The sequence below is a fragment of the Falco cherrug genome, chromosome 4 (assembly GCF_023634085.1).
Source record: "Falco cherrug isolate bFalChe1 chromosome 4, bFalChe1.pri, whole genome shotgun sequence".
Taxonomy (NCBI): domain Eukaryota; kingdom Metazoa; phylum Chordata; class Aves; order Falconiformes; family Falconidae; genus Falco; species Falco cherrug.
Genome location: NC_073700.1, coordinates 76,324,773 through 76,342,130, shown reverse-complemented (window position 1 = coordinate 76,342,130; position 17,358 = coordinate 76,324,773). Strand labels below are relative to the sequence as shown.

At 37.6% G+C, this 17,358-nt stretch overlaps 1 protein-coding gene across 5 annotated transcripts in view; it reads left to right on the top strand.

Annotated features, from left to right (window-relative positions):
- The window catches only part of CDK6 (cyclin dependent kinase 6), a 147,399-nt gene that overhangs the window by 64,151 nt on the left and 65,890 nt on the right, over positions 1 to 17,358 (top strand). The gene's annotated exons all lie outside the window — the stretch shown is intronic.

Below are 17,358 nucleotides of genomic sequence, written 5' to 3'. Positions count from 1 at the left end.
AGACATGAGCTAGCTCCCAGAAGGTCTGGCCCTCTCCTGTATTAATGCTGGTGGAGAAGCCCTGCCAGCTCCTCACTTTTTGACCCTGTTTCCACACTTGCTGGCCCTGCCCCCAGAATCAACTGCCGTTACCTTGGCACAGTATCTCTGAAGTGTACTGAAGAGTAACCATGCTGTATACGTGGTGGGTGTCATTTGGGTTTGTTGCCTGCTCATTAATTTTTTTGTTTCTGTTTTCTATTCTGAGTATCACAACTGCCATGGCAGTATCACTTACGCTAAAGACAGGGGAGGGAGAACTGCTGAGAAAAGAAACTGAAAGGAGTCCACTTTGCATTTTACATTGTACTGTAGAAATTAGCCTGGCTCATGTTGATTAAAAGCAATCCATTCTTCTTATTAGTCGCTGTAAGAATCTTCCCATCATTGTGTGATGTAACTATTACACCCTGGGTTACAGCTTCAGTGTGAAGGCAGGCAGAAGCAACAGAAAATGATAACATCATCTTGCTAAAATCGGCATGATAATTGTATATTGATTTGTCACATGAAGTATATGTAAACTTGTGATTTGGGCCTGGTGCTTTCTCATTGCCTGTAGGATATAGCCTAATTGAAAGTTGAAAGAATCTCTCTGTTGAAGTCAATGAGGATTGATCATGTTGTAACTAAAACAGAGCTTTGAAGAAAAGAAGAGAAAGGTTGTTCCTAAATCGCTGTAATTTTTCATTTTCCAGTTATCAGTCAGTAACAGCTTCAATGAGTATTTCTATTGATCCATAAAATTACTTAAGCTAAAATTGCAGAGTGTTGTAAAGGCTTCCAGCAGGGCATTTTTTAAAACTTATGCATAAAATCGGGAAAAAATATCTACAGAACTGAGCAGGAATTTGTCCATGATCATGTAGCCTGCATAGAAAGCAAGGTCAAAAGACCCAGAAATAGAGTGCATCTACTGAGGCAAAAACATACCAAGACCTGCTTGTAAGAGAACATTGCCAGAATTGCTATACGAAGGATGTATGTATGCTCAGGTATCTTAATATTTGCATGCTAGAAGTCGTATTTCTAAACCCATTGGCTAGTACCCTGAGTACTGCTGTGAACAAGTGTTCAGAATAAGGGATTGTTCACATGCAAGTTCGTACTGTGTTTGCACAATCATTCAATTGTCATTGCAGCTATGCTAAAGAGTATTAAAACAACAGAATTATTCAGTGATCAATGACAGATAAAGTATGTGGACATAGGCACAAATAACGGCTTTTACACCCAAAACTTAGGGTATCATTATTTTCTTATTTTAAAAAAGCAGCTATGACAATGGCTTTTTTAAGCTAAAAATGTATTGATTTTAGAACACTTAGTGTTTAACACCTTCAAAATCAACTTTTGTCTGGGTGTGTAGAAACCTGTAGGGGGGTGTCGCTTACAATGTGATAATGTGGTATGGTTTTAAATGTCAGTCTTCATTGCTCCTAAGACTGAGTGCTGGTTAGAAACTTGTACTAAATGTGTGTATAAGCTGACACAGGCCATCAGCTTTTCCTTTGCTGAATGTAACTCTTACCTTTTGCTAGCTGCTTTGGGGTGTGAATTCTGTTTTGTCCTCCATTAAAACTCAGTACAGGAAACAAAACTAATTTAAAAAAATCTTCTGTTTATTAAGCATAAAGATATCCTTGACTTTACCACTCCTTCAATTGCAGTTCTTTGCTAGGCAGCGAGCAAACTGTCATTGATTTCAGCAAGACCAGCTTTGTTTTGAAGTGTTTGCAGAAAAGTGCTGCATTATAAAAGACAGCATATATCTACACATGTATCAATCAATGAAAGCCCTAGCTTGCAAGGGTTTGCTTCAGAGTTATATTGAAAAGTGATAGTGCAGACAGCCCAGTGATAAAAGGCACATTGCATGCACTATCATTGTGATCAATACAAGGGCTCTGCAGCATTTCCTTCAGAAAAGAAACTTGCTGCAAGATAAACTACAAGAATCATCTTTTGAAGTATCAGATCATTCCCAAGATGCATCCTCATTCATTGCTCACAAAGAAACTCTTCAGATGGGACAAAAAGAGAAAGTAATCCAGTAAAAACTGATCCAACCCAAGTACTCCGGGTGCTGCAAATGGTAACTTCAAAGCAGTCTCTCTCTGATAGCCAGTTATTTCCACAATGCTAAAGAGTCCTTCTGGCAGATCAGTCGTCTGGGCATATTGCTGTCATTTAAAGAAACCTCTTGATATTTCTGTCAGTGAATGAATAAAAGATTCAAACGAATGTTACGCAGGCTTGGTGGGGGCAGGGTGGAGATCACAACTCCCAGCTGTGGTCAGACTGAGAACTGATACAGGTCTGAAATAACAGCACTAGAAAGGATGAGACCGGGTGGGGGTGTCTCAGGTGCTGGGTAATAGGGCATGCTTTTGGTTTCATACAAGGTTAGACTCTTTTTCAAGTGTTGGTCTTGGCCCTTGGGGAAATTTTGAATAGGCTTTGTGATAACAGAGGAGCTCCATAGGACAGAGGAGGTGGATTGATGTGACTGTGTAATTTTAGAGTTTGATAGCAAAAGTTAATGAACTGTCACTTTTTTTGTGGTGCAGAAAAATGGGTGCTCAGTTCTAACTTTCTCTGAGCAAAGGAGCAAGTGGCTGTCTGGAAAATCTAAAGCTATATTATGAAAAAGAAATAAACCATTTATCTATTTTTGTTGACTTCTAACTGCCTTAAAGAAAGGAAATGAATCTGAATCATGGCACACGAGAATGCTAAGTGAGCTAAGCACACGCAATTGTGATCACAGCATCTAGGTGGAGCTGAGGCTGTCCAGCATTTAAAACCTAACCTGTGTCAGGATCTGAGTGAAACTGGCAAAACGTTGGTCTTTGTAACACACGCATAATGCTTTCTTTGAAAACACATATGCTTTACCTTAGATGGCAGCACTACTGATGGGGATTTTTACCCATAAAATGCAAACAAAATTGTTTCATGTCTTCTTTTAGAAAAAAAAAACCTCTTGTTTTCATTTTTACTGAACATCAGAAGGGAAAACACCACTTTATCTGCTCATGCTCTAAATTGTTGAATACTAGACTCAGCTAAATTGATGATTAAAAAGAGAAGACACAAAAATATCCTGCAGTTACTGTCAGTGAATGATTTTAGATTATGCTAGCATTTTATTTGAGTCTTTCTTCAGGATAAAAACTTTCCATCCATTTCTGGCAGTCACTTCAGCACAAATGGTTTACATGTCACATCATGCAGGAACTTGGATTTCATTTTGTTGGTATAGTAGCAAGGGAGCATAAAATAATTTTCACTAACTGGGCTTACTTTGTAAAAACAAATATATAAATTAGTTACAGCAACAAAAACAACAACAAAAAATGATAGAAAAACTCTCTTCCAAAGAGGAATGAGTGTTTTTCTGTTCTCTGCCCGCTGTTGCATTGTAATTTTCTAATAAATGCCACCTGTTAGTAAATAATGTGAATGTAAACTCCCATCTGAGCTGAGATACGATAGCTCATACAATAGCTGAGAGCACAGTCAAAGAACTTTCTTTTGCTTTGCTTTGTTTTTTGGAGGGTGGGGGTTGGGGATGTCCTTTTTTTTTTTTTAATGGCCACCTCTTCCTGATACTGTGCTTCTCAAAATCCACATATTTATTTGTCTGTAATATACTGCGCAGAGTCCATTTCTGTGTTGGGTATGTTCCAGCAGACTTGGAGTCTGTTGCAGTACAGTTTTAACCTGAGATGCACTGGGTATCCCTAAATGGACCTGGCTCAGAAATCTATTTAAAGCTTGTAGTTGACATCAAACACAGGAGTAGACCTATGGAAATTAATCAAGAACCTGCCTCTGGTGAATCAAAATCAAAATCTGGGTTGTATTAAAGAGTGCCCTGATGGAATCAGTGCAGTGATATTATATTTTGTCTCATACCTAATTTGATAAGAGCATAAATCTTCCTCCCTCTGACAGGTGGAAGGGATATTGTTTTGATATGCACTGAGCCTTCACTGGTGTGAGGAAGCACATCACCTTAGATCTGGGCTGCGGTCTCCAGTTATTTCTTCGTAGTACATTTCTCCAGTCCACCCAAATGTCCCTGAAAAGGAAAATGAGTCACAGACAGACATCCAGAGGATCAAAATATGTGTTGTTGAGCTTGTCAGTGCTACTGCTGAAAGGTTGTGGCTATTTAGGAATGCAGTATGATTAAATTGGTTGGCTTATTTAAGGAAAATATGTCTTCCCTACTAACACAGAGTTCTGCATAAAAAGTCCATGTATCTGGCTTTGTGACGGAATGAGTGAATTTCACTGATATTTTAACATCTGGATAGCTGAAGGAATCTTTATTGCATCCTCCCAAACACCCTATAGGAAAGTTATTTCCATTGCATAAAATGAGTCATTTGTCTCTGGAGCCATCTTAAGAACAAAAATCATTATTGGCACATTGGCAGAAAAGTCTGCAGCTGACTAAAAACATTTTAATATATATTTACGTTGAATTCACTCAGATGTTCACTAACAGGACTCAGATTTATATGAAAATAACAATGAAAAATCAGGTTGCTCAATGTCATAGTATTATCAAAGGGCAATACAGAAATACATGTGGGCAAAGTTAGGAAATTAAAACTTTCTTTTATTCATCTGCATTATGTTCATATTAGATTATTTTCAGAACTGCCTTTGCCTATTGTAAAGAAACTTTATCATAAGATACTTTGCCATATTGCCTTTTTATTGCCTATCTTAAGAAACTTTAAACTTTTAACTTTTTAAGGCTTGTCTGGAAGAGCAGTACTAGTTGCTTTCATAGACAGAGGATTTATGGCAAGGTGGTTATTTTTAGAAATACATCTTAGAGATAATATTCTACGGGTGCCACTTCACAGTCAGCATGAGTAGATTTAACTTTTCCACTGCTGTGGAAAGATGTTCCTGCTTTTGACCACACACTCCCATCACTTCCCTTGCATTGGCATTAGTGGTCATGCCCTTGCAGTTCAACTGAAAATTAGCCCCATAAAAAGTAGTTATTCATTTTCAGGTGGATTAGCAGATGCAAATCATGGTATGGCCACATGAGTGAAAGCACTGACACACAGAGGAGGGTGAGCAGAAAGATGGGGTCATCCACTCTATAGACACTACAGATTTAGATTTGTTGGAGTCAGTTATGAAACCACATCTGTCGTCTTCAGCTGAGGACTTGAATAACTAAACTCAAAAGGCGGAAATGTTTTTCAAAACCTTGCAACTCATGCTGACTTAAACAGTTTTGAAGATGTTAGATGAACCAGCTACTGGTTCATTTAAGGCTCTCACTGTATCCAGCTTTAACAGAACTTCTAAAGGTATCTGTATTGATGTTTGAAGTATTTTTTACCCCCTCAATGCCAAGGCCTGAGTTCAGGTCTCTGTGCTGTTTCTCTGCAGCTGATGCCACAACTCACCCTCGAGACCTGTCAGGAATGCAGAGAATGCAACCCTCTGCTCTGATTCAGGCCCAGGTTTATCATGAACCATAAAAAGCCTATCTTTTAATCTTTCAAAGAAAGAAAATTATTTCACAGTAAACAAGCAAATTGGCTCCACATGAGAATATTTTCTGTGCCAGAAAACTCCTTTTCAGAGCTGCAAACATTAGTATATATGTCATGTGTTGACAGAGTTTGTCCACGCTGAGCTGAGCATGTTTTGCAGCCCTGCAGCTGCACCAGTGCAACCTTGCAGAATAAATTTACTTTGTGCTGGTGGAAAAAGGGGAAAAATGTACAACTTTGAGCGCAGTTCATATTAGAACAAAGGCATTTCTGCTGGTCTGGACCAAAGGTTGACTGTGTGCACTATCAAAGGATAATGTCCAACAGAGGATGCTTAGGAAGGAGAGTGAGACCCAGCTTTCAGCAATCAGAAATCTAGCAATTTCCAGTGCTGGAGATTGTATCTGTATGATTTTCTATAACAATTGCCAAAGTAACCGTCCTCCATAAATTAATATATTTACTTTTTGAACCATTTATACTTTGTGCTGCAGTTAACTTCTGCCTTGGAAGAAAAGCTCTTTGTTTATTTTAAATCTGACACCTGATAATTTTACTTAGGTTCCTATTAATTCTGCTTTTGTGAGGCATTCCCTTTTCACCTCTGAGTGAAATTTGGTATTACTTTGCAGCAGTACAGTTTCATTGATGCAAGAAAAATGTACTCAGTACAAGTAGGCCTTCACATGTTGATGTGAAGATAAAATGAAATGTTCTTTTTTCTTTTCTCTTTATTTTCCTTTTATTTCGCTTAAGAAGATACAGTTGATATTGTTAGTAGTGGTATGGTACTGACTTAAGGTTTTCATACAAATATCTGGTGAATGGACTTTAGGATGTAAAATTGATAAGGAACAGGCTGTGCTTAATTAAAAAAATGGGGGAGGGGTTGTAAAAGCTTCTGTGAAAAGCAGAAAGTTACCACTGTGTATTTTCTCTGTACTATGAAAGAGCATCCTGCTATTGTGTGACTGTGCTTCTATCTTCTGTTTTCAGATATAAAAATATGTGGTGCATTTCCCCCACCCAGTGATTTACATCTTCTTTGTACTATTTTTCTGTTGTTTTAAATGGGTCTGTTTTTACATCTACTCCCAGAGATAATTGAGTGGGTTGGACTACAAAAAACAATTTGATTGTTTGACAAAGTCTCTCCTTGTTTATTTACAAAACTGTACCCACGTAATTTCAAACCATCCTGAAACACTAAAACACAGCCTCAGGTTATGCGCTTATCGGAGCACACAGGGTAAGCATGCATGGGCCTGTTTGGTCCTTGAATGTGAGACAGCCAAAGGAAGAAGAGCAGAGAGAATATACTCTCCTTGGAGCCTGTGCTATTGCAGAGTGAAGGCAGGTGTCTGTACACTGCTGATGGAAATGCTCTGAGGGCTGAATATATAATAAAAGTGAGTTGTCAACACGTTTTTGCAATAGCAGGGAAGTATCCGTTAATCTTCTCTGTGCACTGGCCAAAGTCCTGCTGTAGAAAGTATTTCTGATTGAAAATTCCCTTGTACTGGTACACCCGAGGAAATTTCTCTTAACTTAGCAATATTTAGTACTTGTTCAGTGTTGCTGGTGTGGAATTCTAGAGCTCAAAAGCAGAAGAGATGTGAAATTATCCAGTCCTTTTGTGAATCAGGCAGGATTGTTCTCTGTTATGTCATTTCTAATGTTTTGCCCATTTTAACTTTATATGTGCCAAGAAATAGGGATTCCATCGCTTCCCATGGGAGCCTGTTCCAAAACCTCTATATAATCACTCTCAGAAAGTTTCCTTCATGTCCAGCCTTCAATTTCCCATTCTTAATTTAACTCCATTATATTCTTTGTTATTCTATGCTGAATGGTAGCAGATGGCTAAGGCCTTGTAGTTGGCTCCCTGCATTAGAGAATTCAGTTACATATTGCTGTATACATTTGTCCCTGCAAAACAGGAAAAGATAATTCATTTGATAGTATGAAGTATAATAGTCCTAGATTATCCAGATTTCAGTAAATTATAGGGCATCAATGAATTAAATTGGATTCCTCTAGACTTCCCATCTTCTAGAATTAAGTAGATAAATCTAAAGGAAAATATGCTAAAATAATTACTGAGCTACAAGGTGAATTCCTCAGTTCTGGGGATCTTACAAATAGCTTGGTAACAAGCTGCAGAGATCACAGGCAGGCTATGAGTCACTGTTTAGATGCATGGAAAGAGCAAATGGAAATTTAGACTGGTACATGTAGGGTATTTTATTAGAAATAAGAAAATACTGATGCCACAACACAAATTAGTCAATCAGACCTCATCTAGAATACTGTGAGCTGTTCAGTTTCTCTGTGGTTGAGAGATGATTTTGGACAACAGTCATAGGGAAGGCCTAATGACTGGGGGAGAACACCATTTTCTGCGAGGCGAGGACAATCGGAAATAATTTAACAAAATTAATCATGAGAGTAGATACAATTGATATCTAAAAACATCTGGAAGGAGCTAGAGACGGAGGACACAAATCAAAAAAACAGTGGTGGTATAAGAACTAGTTAGCTTAAACTGGGCTTAAATAACTTTAGGCAGGAAGATAGAAAACAAGTGATGAGATTCTGAAGCAGCCTACGGTAGAACCAGTGCAGGCAAGAAGTACAACTGATTTTGAGAGCGAGTTTGATGTCTGTGATGCAGTTGGCAAATCTTGTTGACTGAGGCAGTCCATCCCAGTTCCATATGTCTGTATTTGCCCCTTCAAGATTTCATGTGCGTTATATGGACAACTTTTCAAAGAGATGCACTTCACAAGCTCCACCCTGAATGGAAACAGCTTTCAGCAGGTCATATGGATTGGCATAAATATCAGAGCAAAATCATTTTCCAAAGAAAGAAGTGGTGAGCTGCTTAGCTTTATTAAGATGAGATGGAGGAAAAAGTGGAGATTATCTGATAAAACAAAGGAGGATACAGTTAAAATAAAGGCTAGCATGAAAGTGCAAATAATTAAAATTAGATATAAAACAGAGAGACACTCCACTAAAGAAGCTAAGAGACAAGCTGGAAGTTTCCCAAATAGGAATGAAAGATGATCTGAAGGCAAAAATGGAATCTTTGTTGGGACAGCAAGTTGAAAAACTCCAGATGGAGTGGGAAGTCTGGTTTCAGCGTTCCCCATCTGGAAATGGGATGTGACCTGGCAAGTCACATCAGTGAACGACAACCAACCTGCCTGCTGAAAACCTGATCAGAAGGCTTTCTGTGAAAGAGGGGATGCCAGAAGAGCTTGGATAAAGTTGGAACTGGCTAACAGGAATAGCCAGCAACAAGGACTTGAGCTGAAAAATCAACACATGAAAGTAAGCAGAAACATAGGCTACTGTGGAAATAAAGTGAACACCTGGATGTAAAAATGTCAGGAGATTGTCTGTTTATCATTTTTTTACCTATTGTGCGTCTTGCAGGCTTACATTTTCCCAGCTTAAGTAATAGAAGTGCCCATTGAAAATCCCAGGGAAGCTGACTTCAGCATTGTACTCTGTATGAATGGTGAGGAGAAGGAGCAGAAAGGAGTACTTTTGGTAGCCTTTCTAGGTAGCCCAGCTCTGATCACGCTTCAGAATTTATACTCAGCCTTAGCTGTTCAGATCTGCTATAAGGCCATGATACATATGTCAAGGACAGCCATCAATCTGAGTGGGCTTGGATACTACAAAGAGCTAGAGAGAGGAAAAAGAAAGGGACACCTGAGAACACTTGCATTCTTACAACATGCAGATACCACAGAGCCTGACAAGACATATTAGCAGTGATTGGGTTTTGCAATCAAGGTAAAGCAAAGAAGCCAAAGGCACTCTGGGGATCTGTAAGATTTGCCACAGAAATTGAATATTTTCTGATCGAAAGGAATCAGATGATACAGTTACCACAGAATCTGCTTGTATGAAAATCTTGAACAGTTCTATGCTTAAAAGATAATTGAAAATGAGATTCTGATCTGACAAATTTAATTTGTAGGTAAGTAGAAAAAATACTCTATTTAGTTTATAAACCAAAAAAATTTTCATCAGTGCCAAGATTAAGAAATAATTCAGTTAAATATGAGTGTCATGAAAGATGACTGCAGAATGCTTTTCAAAAATAGAAAACGAGCTAGGACATATTAGTGTATACCAAAACCTCCTAATATAGTTCAGAATATTCCTCCAGACTGAAAGTCAGACTTTGGAGGTCCAAGCAGTGGTGTAAGTTCTTGCTTAGGTCAGAGAGATGAATAGCAGTAGTCAAAATTGGTCTATCAAAATGTGTAACTGGCTCTGTGAAGTGTGCAGAAAGGTCTTCAATTAGTTACTGAATGAGACATGCTAAAAAACTTAAGCAGGAGATTTGAAAATAAAACTTCTCATTGTTCTGAAATGCATACAGAAGTTATCCATTGCAAACTGGGGAAAACCAACAGAACAGCTAAAGTAGTAGATAAACTAATGATTGCTTTGGATTTTGCTATCTCTGTAATGAATTCAAGGCAAAGTTGTTCTACAGATACAGTCCATGAAAATACCCTTTAAACTTGTGATCAAAATGGAAGAACTGATTTGTGGGCAATTGGTTTGCAGTCAGCAAGTTGTTCTGCTCTCCTGGGCAACTACTGTAATGGCACAAGCATCTTGTAGTAGCTTTCCAGTAAATAAGAAAAAAAAAAAAAAAAAAAAAAAGGAATGACTGCACACTATTTGGAGACTCAGTACATTTTTACTTTTAAAGTTTGGATTAATTTGAAACAGGATCATAGTTTTGATCATTTGCTGAGCCTGAAAGACAAAGAGCAGATGATAAAAACAAAAAACCAAAACCTGACTAGCATTAAAATACATGAGCAATGAATCTAGTAAGCACAGACACAGGAGAAAACTGATGCAAAACCTGCAAGTTCATGCTGATTATGTTCTGAGGTCATGCTGTAGATTCAGAAGAGGAATAACAGGAGTAGGGACTTTCTGCTTAAAAAGCAGGAGATATTATTTTGATTTAACAGATAAAAGTTGTAGCATGTGGGCCCCATGCAAGATAGTAACCATGGAAACCTGCCATGTAAACAGCTAGTTCATTGTTGACCAGCAGGAAAGAAGAAATAAGTTTTGAAGAAATACGTGGAGACAGATGTGCCTTCAGCTAGTTCTTGGGCGTTACCCTTAGCTATGGTTCAGAAGAAAATGACAGCGCTGTATTTTGTATGGCTATTAACATCCAAAATCAATAATTTTAACTTAGAAGTATTATTGTTTATTACTATGAATAAACAGTACCCTTAATGCTGTAGTACTTGTCTTTCACATTGACTGTTAGCAGTAGATAGTGTTAAGCAGATCCAAAGGACAGAGGAAAGTATACTAACTACCCGAAACACTTCGGAGACAATTCAGATCAAGAGGTCTTCCATTGGGACAGGTTGAGTAGCTAGTGGAAAAGGCAGTCCATAGTATTTCTTTCTCCTATTCTGCACAGATTAATCTGCTGTACTTCAGGTAAATGACCCAGTTTGGGAAGAAACATTTTTAACAGCCTTATTCCTAGCACAAATTATCTGGAAATATGCATTTTTTGTTCTGCAGAACAGGAGGAAGAATGCCTACTGAATGGTGAGTTGCTTCCAAAGAGATCTTTTTTACCTTGCACACACAATCTATCAATGGGGGAGCTTCCACCTGTATGGAGCATTGTGTTCCTATTACAGAAAGTTTATTCATTGACCATCATTTCAAGACGATTTAGGCGAAAAGCTGTGTAAGTGAACAAAATTTGACTCTTTTCTGTGTTACAAATCGTTCTTACAAGTTCCTCTCCCTTCGCCTATCCCTTTTCAAAACACTTTCAAAACCCATGTAGGTTCGTACACAAAACTGTGGGCTTACAGTTCCATGGCAATATTGACACAGAAACACCACAGACTTAGATGAAGATCACGGGAGTATGGAGAGAACTTATGCCCCAAAAAAACCCCAAACATTTATGGGTGCTTAAATCTCTACAGTATCTTCACTGTCATTTGTATGAGAGACAGTTTGAGGATAGAACAAACTGAGTGCCTCAATGAAGTTCTGATTGCAAGTGTGGCACTAAGTGGAACCGTGAGGAATATGTTGGCAAAGAAACATGCATCCTCGAAAGATTTTTTTCTCCTTTCATGTAGTTTACAGAAGGACAAATGTTTATGGCTTATCCACTGGGAAAGCTGGAATGATCCCCTGTTCAGGGGAGTATCCTGATCCCCTGTTCAGACAAGAGTATCCTGATATGTGAATTGAGAAGTTTAGTATCATCTTTGGATAACACAATTATGATAGCAGATGGTAGTAGTCTGGAAGTTAAAGGTGAGATACAGAATCAACAAGGAGTGGGAAGGAACAGAGGTGATAACTGCAGGTGTCAGTGAGAGAAAGATTCAGCTGTGCTTGTTAAACTGTTGCACATTTTGAGATTGGGAAATCTCTGCTCAGACTGAAGGAAGAATTTTACTCAGTGGAGGGCAGGTAGAAAATGGAAAACAAGTGCAGGTTATACCATGGTTGTATGGCAAAGAATGTTCTTTGTAACAGAAAGATAAATCCAGCTTGCTATAGTGTCACTGAGAGCAGCAGTGAAGCGTGTGGCTGCTGATGTGTTTGGACCTCTACATGGAGAAGCCCATCAGTCAATATTAGCTGTTAGCAGTAGGCCATTTTTTTAGATAGCTGAGGGTATGCAAAGCAAGGAACCAAGAGGCTTGACAGTAACAGACATTGTAATGAATTAATTCATCACTAGAGGTAGGATCCCAGGCAAATTGCATACAAACATAAGGGAAAAATTCTGTTAGGAATCTGCAATTTTGAAACTTTTCAATCAAACCTGGAGTTTAATTGTGCACCTTTGTAGAACAGTGCAAAAGGGACTGCAGTCAGCATATAATACTGATTCTGAGAGCATACAGAAGTCATTAAAGTTATAGTGTGCCTCAGCATTCATTATGTCTACGTATGAGCTGATAATCTACATTTACGTCGTGCACATTCATGGGTCTGCAGGGACCGTGATTCTGACAGGAATCAGAGATTTGGACCAATGGTTGATGCAGCAGCTGTCCTAATTTGGAAGAGCTCCTTCCTTCTAAGGAAAAATTGGTGATAAACTCTCGCAAGTTAAAAATATCCAATGGCTTGTAACATGCAAAAGCTTTTAAAATGGAGGGGTTGATATTGGCCCAGAGGGCTAGGAGAGATTAGGGAGTAAAAATCAATACTGAATAAATTCAGAGAGTACTGGTGTCCAATGCTGACCTGAATAAATGGAGTGGTAAATAGGAAGCCAATTTATAGATCCCATAGTAAACAGCACTGTCCAGGCAATCCCCTCCACAGAGCACCTGTCAAATATGTATTTATGCCGCCAAAAGAAAGTTGAAAAAACTGTAGTAGTGATACATTCCCAATTAGGATAAAACTATCGAGGTTTGTCCTTGTGTCCCAGACAACCTATTATTGTTAAAAGCAAAAACCATTTCTTTGGGATATCTGAGAAATAGTTGAAAGGAAAATGGATAAATGAGGAAGAACTGTAAGGGGACTTGGAAGGCTGTATGAATATCTCCTGACATAGAAACGCTGTAAGTGCAGTTTATCTGACCAAGTGTAGACATCTAACTCTAAGCTTGTCCACTAAGTAGCCTAGTGATAATCAAAGGAGATCTAATCTGTGTAATCAGTAAAGTGAAGAGTCAGTTATCTCAGCTTAAAGAAGACAGTTAACATAGGTCAGATGAATCAGACTCTAAAAGTACCTACTTCTTTCCACTGACTGTCAAGGTTGACAAGTTCAGATGTGAACATTTACATGATATTCAGATCTGAATTCAGCTGAGATGAATCCAGCCCAATTCAGTCCTGATACCATTGCCATTCAGGCTCTTGGTGAGTCATAAAGAACACCACTATCAAGGATTCCATCAAGATATGGGCAGAGCTGGAACAGCTCCTGGTGAAATGAAGTCTAGCTGAAGCATAAAAGCAGTGCTGTTTTGGATATATCTGTATATAATAGCAATTAAGTACTTTTCTGGAATATTTAGCTGAAATAGTAAGAACCACCACCCAAAATACATGGTGTATGCAAAGCCAGTTAGGAATCTAAGCTATGTGGGTGAGCGGGTTTGACTGAAATCTGAATAGAAGTGCAGAAGAGTCAGTGGTGTTTGAGAAGATACCTGTGAGCATGAGAGAAGCAATAGGAGGCAGTGCACAAATACATACACACACAAGTCACATACAGACATCAACTGGAATATATAGCAAAATGTTGTGAAACCTGAGAGCTTCTGGGTGTATTTGGAATAAATCCTAGAGGAAAACTATAACCTCCTATTTGATTTTTCAGGCAAACAGGATTTTCTAAACCTTTTTTATGAAGCAGAACAAAGAAATACATGATTTTCATCATCACTTCATGTCTTCTTGCCCCTCCTCACATAACCTATAAAAATTAATATATGAATCCCATATTTTGATTAATTTTTCAGGCAGAAGACACTATAGACTAATAGAGCCTGAGGATGTTGTATCTTTGAAAAAGATGAAATGTTTTTCTTCTATGTATACATTATTATATACATTTTGGGTGTAAGAAAAGTCAGTCTGTGAGAATCTTAGATGGAATAGAATCTTAAATGCAAGACCTAAGTCTGTGAGAATCTTACTACCCCTAAAAGTAAGGTGTGAGCTTGAAAATGAAAGCTATCAGGAGCTGCCAATGTATAACATCTTTGGGAGTACCCTAAACCAGTTGAGGCTTCCTAGAGTGGTATGAACATCTCATAATACCACTTACGGCAATAGTTTTCAGAGAACAGTTAAGTAATATTTTTATATCCATTTGGAATTTCAATAACAGTGAGATAGATGCAAACAAAGTGCTAGGTTGTACTAGCACCACTTCTACTGACTGGCTTCATGGAACAGGCAAACTGGCTATCTCATTCACTGTGGCATATAGCCTGGTACTTCTTGGATGATGCTGAACAAAAAAATTAGCTCTTTTATAGGGTTCATTACAAAGTATGGAAAATAAGTATTTTTTTCACAAAATGTTAAGTCTATTCATGGAAACACAGTTGTTTCTGGGTTTTTTGAAGTGCTTTCTATTGGACAGTGTGACTGAGTTCTTCAAATGAAACAAAAGAGCATGGCATGGATTTCATGTTAGAATGTTAGAACATACATAGAATCACGTTGCAAAATTCCAGTGGAAGAACAGATAGGAGAGCCTTTGAATATTTTTTAATTTGGGGGCGTACTTTTTCAGGTGTACTGTTGGAATCAAAATACAATGAAACAGAGTTTTCCTGACTTTTCTGTATTTTTAAGCAGCTTCAGTGTGAGTACTTGAGTAAATTTCTTCTAATATTCACTAAAAGTAATATATATTTCTTATGTTCTGTAGAGGCAGTGCAGTTTTGGCTACTTTGCAAATACATTATTTATCCCTTCAAAGAATGCCCTTCCATCATTGGTACATCTCAGAATAAGATTTAGCTGATGCTTTTTAACGCATTTCATTTAGATATACATTTTCTCACATGATTCTTACGTGTTCTGCTTCATATTGCATTTGCAAGGACAGAACCAATCAAGTCATTCTTAAAATGCAGAAGATGATTGCTGGAAAATTTGAAAATCTTAGTGTGCAGTTTAGTATGCTGGGTTGATCCAGGTGCCATGTTACATTAAGAAAAAACATCTCAAAACATGCTCAGTGTAACATCTAAATAGAGAAGATCAGAGGTAGATATGTATCTTCTTAATGTAATGGTATTTCCCTTAATTTTGTTTTTATATTTATATTCTGGCTCCATAAAATGAAAACCAGCTTGGAAGGATAGCTTAAAAATCAGAAGTCCTTTGCTGGTTTACATTTTCTTATGGCTATTGCAGTACGTCATAATAGCCACATACTTCAGCTGGTATAAATCAGCATGACTTCATCAAACGAAGCCAGTTTTTAAGGCAAATGAGAGAGTCTGTCTTTAAATCAACAGTGAATACTTTGCATTTGGTTTACTTTTATTTCATATCTAAATTTTGTACTTAATTGTATTTTTCTTTCTTCTTTGCTGTCTGATGCTGCTCAGACACTATTGCTTTGAAATGAATGGGACTATTTAAGTTAATAAAGACACAGCTGCCACTGTGTAGATTCAGTGGTACTAAGCTATGGTAGATTTAAGTGATTTGTGACTAAAGACATCCTGCACCTTATGTAATTCAAACACCAGAAGAATTAAATAAGGAGGGGCCTGTGCACGATATCAGTTCTTGTGGGAAAATATGCTTCAGTGACTTACTGGCACTGGTTTTGGAATGTGGCATTTAAAAGTACCTTTTTACAGTGGGAAAGTATTTGGTCAAGAATAAACAGTCTGACCTTGTTAAATGGACCAAAGTCTGTGTATAACCTAGTTCCAGAAAACTAGTTTTCACCAGTCTGTGGGGAAAAAAATAAATCGGTTTATAAAAAACACAACTAGATTTTCTAGAGAAAAATGATATAGAAGAATCAGAGTGAAAAAAAAATTGTATTCAACTATGGACTTTTCTGGTGTGTGGGAAGTTAGCTATGAGCTTTAAACATGGTTCAAACAGTCATTTCAGAGGACGTTAAAAGCAGACAGTGTCTTACACTGTAGCCAGATGAATTCAAGTCATGTATGGGATAAGTGAATAACTTTCAACAGAAATCAAAGCCATTTATATTAACATCAATATCAAAATGTAAAAACCATGAGTTTGTAGTAAAACTGAGTTTATAGTTCGACCTAGATTTTAAACATGAAGCTCGATATCTCGAGACATTGTCACTTGACTAGCAAGGATACTTCTCTACAAAGAAGAAAAATGTGGAGCAAGAAAATTACTCCATTTTGGGTTTAGTTTCAAATTTTGCTGATGGTGAACTGGCACACTATTAGTGAATCTTGGTGGTATGAAATCCTAGCTTCAGTGTAGTCAATGGAAAATATCTCTTTAACTTCACTGTGGCCAGGATCTCATTCCAGGTTTTCACATACTATTTGTACAGTATGTGAAATACAGAAATACAGACACTTCTCTGAACAAATACTCAAGCTGCTTTGGAGTGGAGTATACAGAGAACAGCAATGACCTTTGGAAATGGTATTGATGTAAGTGCCTATCTAGTTCACAGGCTTTGGCCACAGAATTCTCACAGGTACTTTGTAGAGTACAACCTCTTTTCTATTTTTTGCCTAGTTAACACAACAGTGTCAAAATAACATACTAAAATTCTCAAGGCCTTGCAGATGATCCATTTTTTAATGCAAAAGTAAATGAAAAATGTTATGAAGTTTCAAGAATATGAAGTACATTGGAAGACATTTTTAATAATACCTTAAGTACATCACATAAAAACTGTAGTAGTCAGTTTGGATGCACTAATACAACAATCATTTCTGCATGATGTCTCCGTAACTGCAGTTACCAGCAAAACCACTGAAACAGTAACATTTCCACGTTATAAAATTTAATGAGATAGGTAGTAATAGATGCAACTGTTTAAAAAGGAGCATTAAATAAAACAAGTGAATAGAAGGGGAAAAAAATGCTTGCATCAACTAAGTTCAGATTAAAAATTAGAAAGTGTGTACATTAGGTTTTGACAAGTTTGGATAAAGAATCTGTATTAAGCCAGAAAAGAAGAAAGCTGCTCTCAATGTAAACACTGTTTTCAGATTTTTATAGTCAATGTAAACATCTTCTG